Below are 7,500 nucleotides of genomic sequence, written 5' to 3'. Positions count from 1 at the left end.
CATATCAAGCAAGCCGGAGATCTCACCCATTTAAAGTTTGAGAATAGGTTGAGGTCGTTTCGGACACCAAGGTCTAATCATTCGCTTTACCGGATGAGACTCGTACGAGCACCAGCTATCCTGAGGGAAACTTCGGAGGGAACCAGCTACTAGATGGTTCGATTAGTCTTTCGCCCCTATACCCAGCTCCGACGATCGATTTGCACGTCAGAATCGCTACGGACCTCCATCAGGGTTTCCCCTGACTTCGTCCTGGCCAGGCATAGTTCACCATCTTTCGGGTCCCAACGTGTACGCTCTAGGTGCGCCTCACCTCGCAATGAGGACGAGACGCCCCGGGAGTGCGGAGGCCGCCGCCCCGTGAAGGGCGGGGAAGCCCCATCCTCCCTCGGCCCGCGCAAGGCGAGACCTTCACTTTCATTACGCCTTTAGGTTTCGTACAGCCCAATGACTCGCGCACATGTTAGACTCCTTGGTCCGTGTTTCAAGACGGGTCGTGAAATTGTCCAAAGCTGAAGCGCCGCTGACGGGAGCGATTATTCCGCCCGAGAGCATCCCGAGCCAACAGCGGCGCGGGTCCGGGGCCGGGCCAGGTAGGTCCGTCATCCGGGAAGAACCGCGCGCGCTTGCCGGGAGCCCGAGCGCCCAAAGGGGCGAATCGACTCCTCCAGATATACCGCCGAGCAGCCAGCCAGGACACCGGGGCTCTGCCCAACAGACGCGAACCGAGGCCCGCGGAAGGACAGGCTGCGCACCCGGGCCGTAGGCCGGCACCCAGCGGGTCGCGACGTCCTACTAGGGGAGAAGTGCGGCCCACCGCACACCGGAACGGCCCCACCCCGCGGCGAGTGGAAAGGCAACCGGACACGACCCCGCCGCGGATTGCTCCGCGCGGGCGGCCGGCCCCATCTGCCGAGGGCGGGGGCCAGTGGCCGGATGGGCGTGAATCTCACCCGTTCGACCTTTCGGACTTCTCACGTTTACCCCAGAACGGTTTCACGTACTTTTGAACTCTCTCTTCAAAGTTCTTTTCAACTTTCCCTCACGGTACTTGTTCGCTATCGGTCTCGTGGTCATATTTAGTCTCAGATGGAGTTTACCACCCACTTGGAGCTGCACTCTCAAGCAACCCGACTCGAAGGAGAGGTCCCGCCGACGCTCGCACCGGCCGCTACGGGCCTGGCACCCTCTACGGGCCGTGGCCTCATTCAAGTTGGACTTGGGCTCGGCGCGAGGCGTCGGGGTAGTGGACCCTCCCAAACACCACATGCCACGACAGGCGGCAGCCTGCGGGGTTCGGTGCTGGACTCTTCCCTGTTCGCTCGCCGCTACTGGGGGAATCCTTGTTAGTTTCTTTTCCTCCGCTTAGTAATATGCTTAAATTCAGCGGGTAGTCTCGCCTGCTCTGAGGTCGTTGTACGAGGTGTCGCACGCCACACCGCCAGCCGGCTGTGCACGCTACCGAGAAAGTACCGGTATGCGAACCGCCAGGCGACGGGCGCGCATCGCACGTTTAAGGAGACGCGGCCGGCCACACAGGCGACCACGACACTCCCACGTCTCCGAAGCGGGACAAACGCCGCGCGCTTCAGTATACGTAGCCGACCCTCAGCCAGACGTGGCCCGGGAACGGAATCCATGGACCGCAATGTGCGTTCGAAACGTCGATGTTCATGTGTCCTGCAGTTCACATGTCGACGCGCAATTTGCTGCGTTCTTCATCGACCCACGAGCCGAGTGATCCACCGTCCTGGGTGATCTTTTCCTTTTCAGTCTCCCACTGTCTCTTTCAAGACAGCAGCATTTGCGGGACTGAGGCGTCTGACGGCCCCTGTTCCACTATTTTTTTGTGTCCAACGGCCTCACAGCCGATGGGCGTCGTACGGCTCCACACCGGGGCGGACAGGCACTCGGGCGAACGTCATTCAAAACCGGCGCCAGGCGCCAGGTACCGCAGGCCAGCCGCTCCAGAGCTTCAGCGCTCGTACCACACAACAACAACAACACTTCCGCTAGTTTTGAGAGGCACGCGTGGTTCCGCACGCGGCGCACGGCCACTGCCGTACAGGTAGCGTGTTGCGCGACACGACACGACACGCACATCGAAAGACATGCAGTCTAGTCGGTAATGATCCTTCCGCAGGTTCACCTACGGAAACCTTGTTACGACTTTTACTTCCTCTAAATGATCAAGTTTGGTCATCTTTCCGGTAGCATCGGCAACGACAGAGTCGATGCCGCGTACCAGTCCGAAGACCTCACTAAATCATTCAATCGGTAGTAGCGACGGGCGGTGTGTACAAAGGGCAGGGACGTAATCAACGCGAGCTTATGACTCGCGCTTACTGGGAATTCCTCGTTCATGGGGAACAATTGCAAGCCCCAATCCCTAGCACGAAGGAGGTTCAGCGGGTTACCCCGACCTTTCGGCCTAGGAAGACACGCTGATTCCTTCAGTGTAGCGCGCGTGCGGCCCAGAACATCTAAGGGCATCACAGACCTGTTATTGCTCAATCTCGTGCGGCTAGAAGCCGCCTGTCCCTCTAAGAAGAAAAGTAATCGCTGACAGCACGAAGGATGTCACGCGACTAGTTAGCAGGCTAGAGTCTCGTTCGTTATCGGAATTAACCAGACAAATCGCTCCACCAACTAAGAACGGCCATGCACCACCACCCACCGAATCAAGAAAGAGCTATCAATCTGTCAATCCTTCCGGTGTCCGGGCCTGGTGAGGTTTCCCGTGTTGAGTCAAATTAAGCCGCAGGCTCCACTCCTGGTGGTGCCCTTCCGTCAATTCCTTTAAGTTTCAGCTTTGCAACCATACTTCCCCCGGAACCCAAAAGCTTTGGTTTCCCGGAGGCTGCCCGCCGAGTCATCGGAGGAACTGCGGCGGATCGCTGGCTGGCATCGTTTATGGTTAGAACTAGGGCGGTATCTGATCGCCTTCGAACCTCTAACTTTCGTTCTTGATTAATGAAAACATACTTGGCAAATGCTTTCGCTTCTGTTCGTCTTGCGACGATCCAAGAATTTCACCTCTAACGTCGCAATACGAATGCCCCCGCCTGTCCCTATTAATCATTACCTCGGGTTCCGAAAACCAACAAAATAGAACCGAGGTCCTATTCCATTATTCCATGCACACAGTATTCAGGCGGGCTTGCCTGCTTTAAGCACTCTAATTTGTTCAAAGTAAACGTGCCGGCCCACCGAGACACTCAACAAAGAGCACCCTGGTAGGATTTAAACGGGGTCCGCCTCGGGACGCGAAAGCACCCCTTCGGCTCGCCCCACCGGCAGGACGTCCCACGATACATGCCAGTTAAACACCGACGGGCGGTGAACCAACAGCGTGGGACACAAATCCAACTACGAGCTTTTTAACCGCAACAACTTTAATATACGCTATTGGAGCTGGAATTACCGCGGCTGCTGGCACCAGACTTGCCCTCCAATAGATACTCGTTAAAGGATTTAAAGTGTACTCATTCCGATTACGGGGCCTCGGATGAGTCCCGTATCGTTATTTTTCGTCACTACCTCCCCGTGCCGGGAGTGGGTAATTTGCGCGCCTGCTGCCTTCCTTGGATGTGGTAGCCGTTTCTCAGGCTCCCTCTCCGGAATCGAACCCTGATTCCCCGTTACCCGTTACAACCATGGTAGGCGCAGAACCTACCATCGACAGTTGATAAGGCAGACATTTGAAAGATGCGTCGCCGGTACGAGGACCGTGCGATCAGCCCAAAGTTATTCAGAGTCACCAAGGCAAACGGACCAGACAAGCCAATCCGATTGGTTTTGATCTAATAAAAGCGTCCCTTCCATCTCTGGTCGGGACTCTGTTTGCATGTATTAGCTCTAGAATTACCACAGTTATCCAAGTAACGTGGGTACGATCTAAGGAACCATAACTGATTTAATGAGCCATTCGCGGTTTCACCTTAATGCGGCTTGTACTGAGACATGCATGGCTTAATCTTTGAGACAAGCATATGACTACTGGCAGGATCAACCAGGGAGCTGCGTCAACTAGAGCTGAGCAGCCGGCCGCCCGGGAGTGTGTCCCGGGGGCCCGCGCGAACACGCAAGCGTCCGCTCAATTATTCTGCAAACAGGAGGAGGCCGAGCTCCCCTGCACGATACACCTCGAAACCCTCTCAGGTCCCGGCGGCGCGCAGCGCCGTCCTAGGTACTTGGTCGGTTTCGAGAGAGGCGCAATCGCCCGGAGTTAGGCGAGTAGACGGTTTTAGTGCGAACACCCTTGCTCCCAACTGAGCTTGCCGCTGCCGACAGAGGCCCGGGAGCGTGCTGTCGTGGCATTGCCGGCGGGAGACAACACGCGCCACCTATGGTGACCGGCAGCTCCAACGCCAGCGCCACACAAGGGCAAAGCCCCACTTGGGTGCAGAAGCGAACTCTCCCAGCACAGCGCACGCGCCAACACGTCCGCACAACTGCGAGACAAACCACCTGCGAGAACCGCTGGGGCGACCGAGCAGCAGACGGCGTCGCGGCGCCGAGTGCCAGGCGGCGGCGCATCCTCAACGCACACAGTCCTCAATCAGACCAGCACACTGCAGATGTCCACCGCGCTTCGCACCGGGCTCGGCTGAACCAACTTTGGCCGCCAGGCGCCGCGTGCAGGGTGCGCCGCAGCGTAGCTGCGCCGCCTGCCGAGCCCGTCGGCTGGCGCTCCTGCCACTCGGCGCCCCCCACCAGCCGCCTGTTGCGCGTGCGCCCACGCAGCGCGCGGCCAACACGCCGGGCGGCCCCCCTTCACCGGCCGGGAACAGTCCCACCAAGCCACCGCCGCGTATCGCTTCATACCCACATGGGCCTAGTCACGTGTGTGGATGTGGCGGGTACCGCTGAAACAACCGGTTAATAGCTGTACCGATCGTCGCCATCACAGATTCACCTCCAGCGTGAACAACCGCTCAACAACGGATTTCCAGTTCATTTGCGTATCTTGGGCAGTAAACGTAGATGTCCACCTACATTTGCGAATTCAACAATTCTTGCATGCCAGGATGTCATGTGTCACGACACGCTACATCAGACCACATACACACTGCGACATGTGCAGAAGAGAACACGTGGAAGGTGGCCCGCGCACGTATGCGATGTCCCTTCCGCGATCCACTGTCAACCGGCATCTGCGGCATGTCCCAGATATGGAACGCGGTCCACCAGGGTAGCACTTTGTGTGAGGCAATACGACAAAGTCGGAATACACGCGTCACTACATCACACGGCTCACGCTGACCTGACCTGACTCACCGCACCACCACCCCCAGCGACCCAGGGTGACATACAATGCGTTCGTACGTTCCTCCCACACGCCTCTACGGCGTACCACAGTGCAACCTAGCTGTTATTGGGAGACGAGACAAGTAGCATCGAGCACAACATATGGAAATTGAGATTCGACACCGTTGGGCACAGCCAGCGTACGGTCACACGTATCACACTACTTCACTCTGTACGTAACTACCGATGATCGGTACAGCGTGTGGGTTACGCGTACGACATCAGCGGACAATGGACACAGACCATACCACGACGTACACTGAGGGCGTCGACATCTGAACGCAACTGAACAGCTGCGAGGCTCATTTAACACTCAAACGCCAGACCGACCAGCTTGAGAGGACGGAGACACAAAGAGAGGGGCAGAGGGGGGGGGGGGGGGGCGATATAGTCCTATTGCAGTACAATTGACAGTGGATAGCGGGAATATGTGGAAAGTAAGCAACACTCGCAAGACATCTACATGAGGATAACAACGACACCAGAGATTCCGAGCAGTGAACTATGTTAGGCAAAGGGACAACGTGGGTTAGGTTAAGGGACAACGTGGGTTAGGTTAAGGGACAACGTGGGTTAGGTTAAGGGACAACGTGGGTTAGGTTAAGGGACAACGTGGGTTAGGTTAAGGGACAACGTGGGTTAGGTTAAGGGACAACGTGGGTTAGGTTAAGGGACAACGTGGGTTAGGTTAAGGGACAACGTGGGTTAGGTTAAGGGACAACGTGGGTTAGGTTAAGGGACAACGTGGGTTAGGTTAAGGGACAACGTGGGTTAGGTTAAGGGACAACGTGGGTTAGGTTAAGGGACAACGTGGGTTAGGTTAAGGGACAACGTGGGTTAGGTTAAGGGACAACGTGGGTTAGGTTAAGGGACAACGTGGGTTAGGTTAAGGGACAACGTGGGTTAGGTTAAGGGACAACGTGGGTTAGGTTAAGGGACAACGTGGGTTAGGTTAAGGGACAACGTGGGTTAGGTTAAGGGACAACGTGGGTTACGTTAAGGGACAACGTGGGTTAGGTTAAGGGACAACGTGGGTTAGGTTAAGGGACAACGTGGGTTAGGTTAAGGGACAACGTGGGTTAGGTTAAGGGACAACGTGGGTTAGGTTAAGGGACAAATTGAGTTAGGTTAAGGGACAAATTGAGTTAGGTTAAGGGACAAATTGAGTTAGGTTAAGGGACAAATTGAGTTAGGTTAAGGGACAAATTGAGTTAGGTTAAGGGACAAATTGAGTTAGGTTAAGGGACAAATTGAGTTAGGTTAAGGGACAAATTGAGTTAGGTTAAGGGACAAATTGAGTTAGGTTAAGGGACAAATTGAGTTAGGTTAAGGGACAAATTGAGTTAGGTTAAGGGACAAATTGAGTTAGGTTAAGGGACAAATTGAGTTAGGTTAAGGGATAATCTGGTACAACCACAGTTAGGTTAAGCGATAATCTGGTACAGCCACAGTTAGGTTAAGCGATAATCTGGTACAGCCACAGTTAGGTTAAGCGATAATCTGGTACAGCCACAGTTAGGTTAAGCGATAATCTGGTACAGCCACAGTTAGGTTAAGCGATAATCTGGTACAGCCACAGTTAGGTTAAGCGATAATCTGGTACAGCCACAGTTAGGTTAAGCGATAATCTGGTACAGCCACAGTTAGGTTAAGCGATAATCTGGTACAGCCACAGTTAGGTTAAGCGATAATCTGGTACAGCCACAGTTAGGTTAAGCGATAATCTGGTACAGCCACAGTTAGGTTAAGCGATAATCTGGTACAGCCACAGTTAGGTTAAGCGATAATCTGGTACAGCCACAGTTAGGTTAAGCGATAATCTGGTACAGCCACAGTTAGGTTAAGCGATAATCTGGTACAGCCACAGTTAGGTTAAGCGATAATCTGGTACAGCCACAGTTAGGTTAAGCGATAATCTGGTACAGCCACAGTTAGGTTAAGCGATAATCTGGTACAGCCACAGTTAGGTTAAGCGATAAAGTTGGTTAAATTCGGTATTGTGTGGGAAGGGGGCAGAGAGAGAGTGGGGGGGGGGGTGGATAGTTGTGGCAGTACGCGGATGCCTGAGTCACCGTCAGATATGTCACGTCGGTTCGATGCTTGTAGCAAGAGGCTGGCGGGTCTGTGTCTCTCACTTCTGCAATTTTTCATGTGGTATAACACGAGGGCGGGGGGGGTGATATTTGGTGC

General features: G+C 54.9%; 3 non-coding genes across 3 annotated transcripts in view; all 3 read right to left on the bottom strand.

The window, feature by feature from the left end:
• Positions 1-1,414, bottom strand: part of LOC126313295 (large subunit ribosomal RNA) — a 4,222-nt gene extending 2,808 nt beyond the window's left edge. The window contains exon 1 of the ribosomal RNA XR_007555099.1: positions 1-1,414. This exon is cut by the window's left edge and continues 2,808 nt beyond it. This is a non-coding gene — a ribosomal RNA (large subunit ribosomal RNA).
• Positions 1,415-1,602: 188 nt separating this feature from the next.
• LOC126313296 (5.8S ribosomal RNA) lies at positions 1,603-1,757 on the bottom strand. Its single transcript, XR_007555100.1, has one exon. It is a non-coding gene; the product is annotated as a 5.8S ribosomal RNA (ribosomal RNA).
• A 369-nt stretch (positions 1,758-2,126) lies between these two features.
• LOC126313280 (small subunit ribosomal RNA) lies at positions 2,127-4,019 on the bottom strand. The gene has a single exon (XR_007555088.1). It is a non-coding gene; the product is annotated as a small subunit ribosomal RNA (ribosomal RNA).
• Positions 4,020-7,500: the final 3,481 nt, after the last annotated feature.

The sequence above is a fragment of the Schistocerca gregaria genome, unplaced genomic scaffold (assembly GCF_023897955.1).
Source record: "Schistocerca gregaria isolate iqSchGreg1 unplaced genomic scaffold, iqSchGreg1.2 ptg000472l, whole genome shotgun sequence".
Classification (NCBI taxonomy): Eukaryota; Metazoa; Arthropoda; class Insecta; order Orthoptera; family Acrididae; genus Schistocerca; species Schistocerca gregaria.
The sequence above is the reverse complement of the archived record's forward strand: the minus strand, read 5'-3'. Positions and strand labels throughout refer to the sequence as shown.